The sequence below is a fragment of the Staurois parvus genome, unplaced genomic scaffold, assembly GCF_062004578.1.
Source record: "Staurois parvus isolate SC_StPar_1 unplaced genomic scaffold, SC_StPar_1.0 ptg000183l, whole genome shotgun sequence".
Classification (NCBI taxonomy): Eukaryota; Metazoa; Chordata; class Amphibia; order Anura; family Ranidae; genus Staurois; species Staurois parvus.
In genome coordinates, this window is record NW_028317979.1 from 10,396,578 (window position 1) to 10,408,565 (window position 11,988).

Sequence of the window (11,988 nt, forward strand, 5' to 3'; positions counted from 1 at the left end):
GGCCCATAATCCAGGGAGCCCTGCTGCTGGTCCTCGGGGCAGCTTTTATCATGGCTAACAGCCTTGTCTGGGGTCAGGTGGGCCCATGTGAAGTGGGAATCCGCGTCAGCAGAGTCTATAGGTCAACACACTCGTGCAGTGCCAGTGTTTACAGTTGGATGGCGGAGGTTGGGTGAGATAAATGTAAAAATGCTTTGTATCCAAATGAATGCTGCATTGCTGGCTATTGTTGTGCTTTGCTCTCTACAGCTGCTGTGCATACCCGGAGCTCTTCCACAGAGTATTCTGCATAACGTGTACAAAATAATTTGTCTGTTCACACATGGCATTACCTGTTGGTTTCTCATATTTGTTTTACTATTTTGTCATTTATGCCAACCCCCTCAAAAGACCAGCATTCCCAGAGCAGGTAGAGGAGGCACCTGTGGATGACTACTATAGCCAGCATTGCCTGTTGGAGTACGACATCCTTTTTAATATTTGTTTGTGGTCTCCAGTTTCTCAAAAAAAAAAGAGAAGGTCTTTAAGTCGGCAACAATTTCCTTGGATGATTTGTGTACATTGTAATTCTGATGCAGATTCCTACCTTTTTGTTGCTTTTCTTAACAAAACATTTTCATCATATCCTGTTCTCTGGAAGGGCAAGGTTTGGTTTATTACCCACCTGGTAACTTCAGGGCTATGGTTGGAAGCTGAAGTATTGGCAGTGGTTAACCCTTTAGTTTTGTTACTAAGCAAGCTATTTTCTACCAAAAGAAGATTCAGGTGAGCATGACTGTGTGAGCCCTGCTGGTTCAAGCAATTAAGGATAAAAAAGTTGACACCTAACAATTTATCACATTCATTGACCATGTGGTCAAAACATTCTAAAGGAGTTGCTTCCACTGGCCTTGTGAAGGGGTCATATACTGTATTCTGCCAATCAGCAGTCTCAGAACCTTCTCAGTCAAATCAACCCTTGCCAGATTTGTCCAAAGAACATGTGTAAAAACATGATTGTATGATTCCTGCTTTAAGTAGACAGTGATTAAGATGATGGTAACAAAGCTGTCACAATTAGGCATGTGGTCAAGGAATTGCAGAATTCATCTTCTGCAAGGGCCATCTATTCTGGCAATGTCCAGTTTTCCTTTTAGGGTCATTATAACTGGTAACAGAGCCTTCTCAATCAATCCTCATCAGTCCCTTCTGAACAAGAAGATGAGGATGACCTTTGTCCAGGTTGTTGATTCCTCCTTTTGTAAGGTTGATGAAATTCCTTTAAATAGAAGCAAACCTGTGGAAGTATTTCAAGTGCCTCCAGAGGACGGCTTGACAATTCCCTTATGGTGACTGAATCAAGTGTCTGTTCTGCAAGATTGGAGCATGTTGTCACAGCAGGATGTCAAGGGTTTTGAATCACCCCTTTGGTCGGTGTGTCCCTTTATAGGATGACTTTACCATTAGGAGATGCTGTGGCCTACAAGGCTGTACTCAATAACTGTATTGTTCTTGATCTTAGAAGGTGAAGTTTTAAATAATAGTGGTCAGTTTGACTTCCTGCCTCAAGATACATCTGTTGAGTTAAAGGAGACTGGCGTTCAAGAGTCCGTTTCCATGCTGACTCCAGAGAGGGTAGCTTCTGCATTTCTGGCTGGGAGTCAAAGACAAAACCAGTACATAATCCAAGAAGTCAGTGAAGAGCTTCATGTCCGTATGCTTTCTGGTATTTTTGGATTTGTGCCAACCATACATGTCTTATGGGCACTTGGAAATAGGTACAGCTTTGGCGACGGACACATAGTCCCTCAAGGCAGGCATTTCAGGTCATATTTGGGAGATCTTTCATTCTTCATATCTCAGATCCAGCGGGTCAGGTAGACTCAGTTGAACTCTCACCCCTTATCAAGTTGGATTTCTGGACTGGTAGCAGTCAGAGGGCTGACATCAGAAGATTTGGATTACGCCCTGTATTGAATTGAGCCAAAACTTGCAATTGGAAAAGCAGCATCTTCTATGATGTCATTCCTATCTGACGACCTAGTGGCTGGTGGTGCAGTAAGACACCAGCAAAGTAGGAGTTAAGAACTGAATTTCAGGCTCTCGTAGCCTTCAATGACCTTATCCAAGGTGGACCTGCCCTGGTGAAGTTAGACAGCACAAGGACTGTGTCCTACATCCGGAAACAAGGGGCCACGTAGTGTCTCCCTCCTGAAAGAGGTTTCTCTGATTCTAGAGTTGGCCCAAGTGAATATCCTGCAGCTATCTGCTGCCTATATGCCCGGTCAGGGAACTCTTTAGGCAAATAATTTGTCCAGGACAATCCTGGACGACAATGAATAGCCCAGTCTGCCGCAAGTCTTTTGAGAATTAATGAGCTTAGTAATCACTTTCAGAGGTAGACCTGTTTGCATCCTCAGTCAACATAACGTTGCTTCCTATTCCAGGGTCCAGCATCCACAAGCAGTGGAGGTGCTGATTGCAGAGTGGATCTCCAGGACAGCTTATGCCTTTCTGTCTCTCTTTCTGATTCTCAGCTTCCTGCTGAGGCTGTGGCAAGGGAAGGTGATAGTTCTGGTGGTGAGCCCAGATTGGTTGAAGGGGCCTTGGTACCCTCTGCCCCTCCTAATGAGTGCCAAGGATCCACTCCCTCTGCTGGTAAATTCGGATTCTCTAAAGTCACATTCATACAACACCTGACAGGCTCAAGCTCATGGCTTGGGTCTTGAGAGGCAGAGGATAATAGATCTTGGGCTCTGTAAAGGTTGTGAATACTCTTATGAAAGCAAAGAACAGCACTAACAGTGCCTATAGGAGAATATGACATAAATTCATAGGCTTGCTGCTGATCAAGGTTTTACACTGGGCTCTCCAAGTCTGTCGCATTCTGAAGTTTCTGTAGGCGGGGCTTGATTTATTTTTATGCATAAGTATGCTATGGGACCACATTTCAGCTATCTCTGCCTTCACCGGCATACAGTGGGCATCCAACGCTTAATTATACTATCCTTCAAGCTGCAACTTGGTTGAAACCTACCCTAACGGATTGTTTGTGAAGTGGGATTTCCCATTGGTGTTGGACTTGCTTGCATCAAATGCCTTCAATCAATGTGACCCCTTGTGGTACCTCTCGTTGAAAACTACTTTCCTGGTGGCAATTACATCAACTAGAAGAGTGTTCGTATTAGCGGCCCTGGATTTAAAGAACCCTGTCTTACGTTCATCCCAGATAGGGTGGTACTCATGCTCAAGATCGTGCCTAAGTGGCCTTCATAATCCATATCACATGGAAAGTTGTCCTTCCTTCATCCCTCTTGGGGAGTACCCAAGAAGTTAGCCCATCAGATGTGGGTTAAGCTTTATAATTTAACATCAAGGTGACATCTGGCAGCAGGAAGTTGGAGCACTTATTTGTCATTCCAGGTGGAGTGTGGTGTGTGTAATGATTTTATGGCTTCCAACAAGATTATTGCCTCCTGGTTGGTGAAGCTCATCTCCTTGGCCTACAAGTTGAAAGGGTTGGCTGTGCTAGGGGGGTATCACTTCTATCCACCCAAAGGGTCTCTACTTTGTGAGCAGCAGTAGGCTGAGTGTACCCAGACACTATCTGCAAGGCAGCTACATGGGGGTCAATATAAACGTTCATGGCTCATTACTGTATAGAAGCAGTCTTAATGACAAATGAGTTTGGCAGAGGTATCCTGGCTTGTGCTTTTTAGCCAGAATTGAGGAGTATGAAGCATTATGGCTCCATTGTGTGGCTAGTTAGTTCCCAGCTGTGCTGACATGGAGCTGTCAGGAAAACTGAAAATTGAACGACGGATACTTACCTTAATTTTCCTTTCCTGACAGGCTCCATGTCAGCACAATTTCCACACAGCTTGGTAGGACCAGTTACAGAACACTGAGGCTGCAGATGGGCTCGTATTTATGAGTTAGTTCCTGGAAGCATGGGGGGGGGGGGGGCTCTTACCCAGCTGTGCTGACATGGAGCCCCTCAGGAAAGGAAAATTACGGTATCTGTCAGTCAATTTTCCGTTTTTTGTTCCATACTGGCATGGACAAATGAAAGCAGAAGCTGGTTAATGTATAATAAAGATATATATATATATATATATATATATATATATATACCCCTGTAAAAAGGCCAGGTATTTTTGCCTGTAAAAATTAGACTAACATAAATTACTTCTGAATTGTTTTCTACCTTTAAGGCTAGGTTCACATCTTTGCAGTTTGCGTTTGATCAGTTTCTGCAGTACTTTTTGTGGTCCATTTTGAGTTTTTGCACATGTGTGACACGTATGCGTTTTTTTTCTTGTTGCTAGGCAGATCAAAACACAGCAAAAATGCACTACATGTTTTTCTGCAGTGTTTCCATTGAAGTCTATAGAACCAAAAACGCAACTTTTTGCGTTTAAAAGTGCCTGGCCCTTTCCAAAAAACACCGGGTGAAAATGCAGAGATGTGGATGTGTCCCATAGGAAATCATGTTAACCTCCCTAGCGGTCTGATTATGTCCACATTTCTGTGCTCAAAGCGGTACATTTTTTTGCATGGAAATATGTATTTTTTTTATTGTAGGCCTGTAAATTTTAGGAATAACTCACTGAAATCTGTCCGAACAAGAGTCTCTAGTAAACATCCCGGGTATGATAAAATTTGAAACATGAAATCATAAATTATAATTTAATAAATAATCATAAATATAATAAATTTAATTTAATAATATAATCAAACCAAAAACACTGAAATTTGAAATATAGCGCCAAGATCGCATATCACTGAGCAAAGTCGCAAAATCGTTTTCAGTGTCTGATGACGAATTTCCCCACGAATCATTATCACTCAATTGTGCAAGTGGTTCTGATATACTATCGCTGTTCTCTAGCTGGTCTAAAACCGATTTTGACCTAAAGGGACGCTTTTTGGACACCATGAACGTTTCTCAGTTTCCAGGCAGAAAGAACAGTAAAAATGCAGGCAGGGCACAGGACAAAATGTATGTGAAATGGTTTTATACAGTAATGTTTTACTATGTGATTTTAGTGAATGTCACTTTTTGTCATTTTCAAATTTCCCGCCGTTCCATCCCCCTGTACGTCCCGACGCTCGCAGGGGACGGAACCCAGATGACAGATGCCGGCATCCGCCGGATTATGTTGCCGGGGACACTGCAGGAGGGACATCGCGGGAGCGCAGGACAAGGTAAATGAAGAACAGTTGCTGGAGCAGCGCCGCATGGTAAGCCCCGAGTGTAGTTCGGGGTTACCGCTTTTGGTCCTGAAACTTTAACCCGAGCTAAACTCGGGAATACCGTCAGGGAGGCTACATGGACTGTAGTGCGTTTCTGCAAAACACTCTGGAAAATGCTTGGGTGTGAACCTAGGGTTAATGTGACCTATAACCTGTGCAATTCAATTAAAAACAAACTGAAATCTTTAACCACTTGCCCTCCAGAGGATTTACTCCCTTCCTGACCAGGCCTTTTTTGCTATTCGGCACTGCGCTATTTCAGCTGGTAATTTCACGGTCATGCAATGCTGTACCTAAATGAAACTTATGTCCTTTTTTCACACAAATAGAGCTTTCTTTTGGTGGTATTTGATCACCTGCACACTTTTTATTTTTTACGCTATGAACAAAAAAAAAACTAATTTTTAAAAAAAGAAAAAGATTTTTTACTTTTGGCTATAACAAAATATATAGTAAACTCAAAGTTGGTTATAAATTTAGGCCAAAATGTATTCTGCTACATGGTTGGTGAAAAATTTCCAATAAGTATATTATGATTGCTTTGTGTTAAAGTTATAGCGTCTAGAAACTATGCTATAGATACTGCAATTTACACCATTTTTTGCTATACAGGGCTAGTTTAACTGACAATTGCATGGTCATGCAATACTGTGCAAAAATTTAATTTATGTCCTTTTATTTCACACAAATAGAGCTTTCTTTTGGTGGTATTTGATCACCTCAATTATTTTGCGCTATAAACAAACAAAAAAGACTGAAATTTAAAAAAAACATTTTATTTTCTCATTTCTGTCATAAAAAAAATTACCAATAAATTCAAATTTTGTCAAATTTAGGGTAAAATGTATTTTACTATATGTCTTTGGTAAAAAAAAAAATCCCAATAACTCCATATTAATTGGTTTGTGTGAAAGTTATAACTTCTACAAACTATGGTATAGATCAGGGGTGGGCAAACTTTTTGACTTGAGGGCCGCAATGGGTTCATATATTGGACCCGGGGGCCGGACCAAGAGTAGATGAATGATGTGTATGTGTCATCCATAGTAAGTATAGTAATATTCCCCCATAGTAAGCATAGTAATTAATCCCCCATATAGTAATTCATCCCCCATATAGTAATTCATCCCCCCTATAGTAATTCATCCCCCATAGTAATTCATCCCCCCTATAGTAATTCATTCCCCATATTAATTTATCCCCCTTTCTACCATCGAGGAAGTCTCCAAGATCATCTCTGATGCCCACCTCACCACCTGCCCCCTCGACCCTATCCCCTCACAACTCCTACGACCTTCCTCCTCCTCCATCCTACGCTCCCTCACCCACATCTTCAATCTCTCCCTCTCCTCAGGCACTTTCCCCTCCCCTCTGAAACATGCACACATCACCCCCATACTTAAAAAGCCCTCCCTGGACCCCAATGACCCGAACAACCTCAGACCCATCTCCCTGCTCCCATTTACATCTAAACTCCTCGAGCGCCTAGTCTACACCCGCCTATGCTCTCACCTCAACGACAACAACCTCCTCGTTCCCCTACAGTCCGGCTTCCGTCCCCTACACTCCACCGAAACTGCCTTACTCAAACTCTCCAACGACCTGCTAACCGCCAAAGCTAATGGCCACTATTCAGTGCTCCTACTCCTTGACCTCTCTGTGGCCTTCGACACAGTCGACCACCCCCTCCTCCTCAAAAAACTACACTCCCTCGGCCTCAGAGATTCTGCTCTCTCCTGGCTCTCATCCTACCTGTCACAACGCTCCTTCAGCGTTACCTATAATGCTACCACCTCCCCCTCACTCCCCCTCTCTGTTGGGGTCCCTCAAGGCTCTGTCCTTGGGCCCCTTCTCTTCTCCATCTATACCTCCTCCCTTGGCCAACTCATACACTCTCACGGCTTCAACTACCACCTCTATGCCGACGACACACAAATCTATCTCTCAACCCCCCACCTCACCCCCTTGGTCTCAGCCCGAATCACACACCTACTGAGCGACATATCAGACTGGATGTCGCTCCACTTCCTTAAATTGAACCTCTCCAAAACCGAGTTTCTTGTCTTCCCCCCAGCCCGGACACCACCCCCCATTGATTTCTCCGTCACATCCAACAACGCTACCATCAAACCCGCCCTGCAGGCCAGAGTACTGGGTGTCATTCTGGACTCCAACCTATCCTTCCAGCCCCAAGTCCAATCTTTAACAAATTCGTGCAGACTCCACCTCCGCAACATCGCCAAAATCCGCACGTTCCTAACCCCAGAAACCACTAAACAGCTCATCCACTCTCTCATCATATCACGACTCGACTACTGCAACTCCCTCCTCACTGGCCTGCCTCGCCGCTGGCTATCCCCGCTTCAGTCGATCCTGAATACGGCTGCCAGACTCATTCACCTTTCCAACCGCTCTGTCTCTGCCACCCCCCTCTGCCAATCCCTCCACTGGCTTCCGATTGCGCAATGGATCAAATTCAAAATCCTAACGCTGACGTACAAAGCTGTCCACCATACTGCCCTGAACTACATCACTGACCTAATATCCAAGTACCGCCCAGCACGCACACTCCGCTCCTCACAAGACCTCCTTCTCTCTAGTTCCCTGGTCTCCTCCTCCCATGCCCGCCTCCAGGACTTCTCCAGGGTGTCACCCATCCTCTGGAACTCCCTGCCCCAACCCATCAGATTATCACCTACTCTCCTCTCCTTTAGGCGCACCCTGAAAACCCATCTCTTCAGGGAAGCCTACCCCACCCCCTGCTAACTTGCCGACCTCCTCCACTCTTCCTACCACTCCATCCCCCACAGCTATCTCCTCCTGTGCCACCACCCCCTCCCTTCTAGATTGTAAGCTCGAAAGAGCAGGGCCCTCGAACCCCTCGTGTATCACATTGTATTGGTATTGTTCTGTCACATGTTCTGTCCCCCTTTGTAATGTACAGCGCTGAGCGAACTATTGGCGCTTTATAAATACTGTATAATAATCCCCCATATAGTAATTCATCCCCAATAGTAATTCATCCCCCCCATAGTAATTCATTCCCCATATTAATTCATCCCCCATATTAAGTCCCCAAGTCCCCCCTGTGTCAATTCACTTACGTTTGCTCCGCGCGTTCCTCTCGCCGTGTTCCCGCGCCGGAAGTGTAGCATGAAAATCTGTCTCCTATGAGGATCTGTCCCCCTCGACGTATCTGCGCATGTGCCAGTTTCAGGCATTAGCAGCCGATCGGCGATCTCCGGCACATGCGCAGATACGTCGAGGGGGACAGGTCCTCTTAGGAGACAGATTTTCATGCTACACCGGTCTTCAGGGCGGACTGTGAGAGGAGCCTAGCGGGAGCCTAGCTCCGCGGGCCGGATTAAAAGGTCCGCCGGGCCGTATACGGCCTGCGGGCCGTAGTTTGCCCATTGCTGGTATAGATACTGGAATTTACGTAGCTTTTACTTTCTGACTGCCTGTCACATTTCTTGAGGTGCTAAAATACCAGGATAGTACAAACACCCCCAAATGACCCCTTTTCAGAAAGAAGACTCCCTATGCTATCTGCTGAGAGGCATGTTGAGTCCATGGAAGATTTTTTTTTTTTCTTTTCAACAAGTTTTTGGAAAATGACAATTTTTTTTACACAAAATTGTCACTTAAATGATATATTGCTCACACATGGGTATATGTGGAATTATACCCCAAAATACATTCTGTGCTACTTCTACCGAGTATGGGGATACTACTGGTGTGAGACTTTTTGGCAGGCTAGCCACATACAGGAGTCCAAAATCCAATGACCAATTTGAAAGCCTGAAGGTGCATAACTTCCTCATTTCACTTCCTCACTACCTATCACAGTTTCGGAGGCCCTGAAATGCCAGGATAGCACCAAACCTCCCCAAATAATCTTTTTGGAAAGTAGACACCCCAAGGAATTTAAAAAAGGAGGCATGGTGAGTATTCGGCAGATCTCATTTTTTTTTTCTCACAAGGTTTTGAAAGAAAAAAAAAAAGAAAAATTTTTTGCTTTCATTTTACAAAAACTTGTGGCAACAACCAAGATCTGCTAAATATTCACCATGCCCCTTATCAAATTCCTTAGTGTCTACTTTCCAAAAAGGGGCCATTTGGGGGGGGGGTTACTATTCTGGCATTTCAGGGCCTCCAAAACTGTGATAGGTAGTGGGGAAGTGTAATGAGGAACTAAAGCCCTTTAAAAGCCTGAAGGTGCTTATTGGATTTTGGGGTCCTGTACTTGGCTAGACTGCCAAAGAAAAGTCTCTCACATGTTGTATCCCCATACTCGGGAGAAGTAGCAGAATGTATTTTGGGGAGAAATTCCACATATACCCATGGCATGTTTAAGCAACAAATCATTTTAGTGACAAATTTTGTGTATAAAAAAAAAATGCTTCTATTAACTCAACATGTCTCTCAGCAAATAGTTTGGGGTGGCTACTTGGGGGATGGCGCGGGCATTTTAAGCCCAGCATTATAGGTTTATGCCATACATCGCTCACTCCTCTAACCACCTGAAGACCGAGCCTTTTCTGACACTTTGTTCATGTGAAAAAAAAAATCTGTATTTTTTGCAAGGAAATTGAACCCCCAAACATTATAAATTTTTTAATCAGACACCCTAGTGAATAAAATGGTAGGTGCTGCAATTTTTTATGTCGGTATTCACACAGCGGTTTTTCAAACGCAAATTTTTTGAAAAAAAAAACAATATATTGGTCAATTATTTCGTAAAATATAGAAGATGATGGTGTGGCGAGTAAATAGATACCAAACAGGACATGCTTTAAAACTGCGAACGCCCCATTGCATACATTTGTATTATCCATAGGCGATGCTTTAAAAGCCTTTACAGGCTACCATTTCAGATTTACAGAGGGGGTCTAGTGTTAGAATAACTGCCCTCAACAATCTGACGTTTACATACCAGCGCGGGGTCAACGTTCGTGCACGCGCACGGAGAGGGTCTTTTTTTTTTTCCATTTTTATTATTTTTACACTGTCCCTTTTTTGCTTTTTTTTTGCCGTGTTCGATCCTAGATATCTCCTCTGCCCTTACATCATCTGAACTCAGTAAGATTGGTGTGATCAGATGCTTTCCCAATTTACAAAAGGCGCTGTTTATATCCTGCGAAACTAAAGTGATGATATGCTCATAGTTTCCAAATTCTTAGACTATAGAGATGATTGGCGCCATTCTGGTCTACATCAGCTGAATGGTCAGCTGGCAGAAACACCGGCTGCATTCTCAGGTTCCTCAGATGGCACAGGACTGCTCGAGAAGGCCAGGGAGGCATCTTCTCACGCTGCTTGTAAAAGTAATCCTGCAGTTAATCACCCACTAGGATTGCTTTTACATGACAGCTGATCACCGGCTGAAAACAACATTACCAGTATGATACCTGTAGCTGCAGGCATCACCCTGGTATAACCACTCAAAGTCCAGTGCTGTACCAGTACAGTGAGAGCAAGACCTTGTTGCTGTCAGAATAAACAGATCAGTGCTGCAGCTGAATGGCGTTCCTGCAAAGAAAACCGCAACAGTTAGCAATAAAACAGCAACAGTAAAACCATAACTCGACAAAAAAAAACTATATTTGGTTAACTTTTTTTTTTTTATTTTTTGTTTTTTAATTTTTTTTTAAATTATAACAAGCAGATATTAGGGTCTCTCAAAATGCGGTAGCCAGTTTTCTGACTACATAACATCTTTTGCAGACCCTATGCAAATATGTGCCCTGCTGTACTCTATACTAATAGCCCACTAGTGTATGGTAGCGACAGAAGCAGTCCTTGAGGCAGAGTCCAGGTTGGCCAGGAGAGGAGGGACAAAAAAAAAAAGCAGGTGTTATGCCTAATTCTGTGTCTGCTACCGACCCATCTTTTTTGGGTGTCCTTTGGGTTGGGGTACCAGGAATGGCATCGGGAAAATGCCTCTCATGCAAACAGCTAACTGCAGCTGGGTTGGGGGTTTGGACCATAACACCTGCTGGATACAAAAGGGCCGTGATGATCTCTTCCAGGATTTTTGGGAAGGATCCACTACGTCCAGTTGCTTTTTAAAGCGCAAAAGCATTACATAGAACATACTGAAATAAATAAACAGACACTTTTTTGTACCAGTGTCTGGCTTTTTGGGAAACCAAGCACGGCTTCATCATCAGGTCGTTGAAGTCCACCCCTCCCATGTTAAGGTTATAGTAGTGGACACAGCGGGGCTTCTCAACAACACCAGCTGCCGTGGCAATTTGGATGGTCATGTCTGCCATCCCGTTTCTCCTTCCACTGCACTGTGAGCAATTCATCATTTCTCAAGCATGCTTTTTCCCCCCTTTCTAAGATGGGCATTTACAAGCCGATGGGGGAAGCCCCTGAGATTAGGTTGCATGGTGCCACATGTGCCAATTGCAAGATTGTACAAATGTCTAAATAGTGGCACGCTTGAATAAAAATTGTCCCAAACTATCTTGCCATTGCTCCTCATGTAGTCTGGGCATCCGGGTGGCTCCACCTAACTATTTTGTCCCTCGTAAATGCAAAACTTATATGTACAGCATGTTGCCGTCTCACGGATCTTGTACATCTTTACCCCATATCTGGCACACTTGCTGGGGAGAAATTGTTTGAATGCAAGGTGGCCAGAAAAATTAATGCGGGCTCATCAATACAGATGTTTTGCTGGGGAGTGTAGACATCTGCAAATTTTTGGTTAATGCTATTTATGAAGGGCTGAATTTTGTGGAG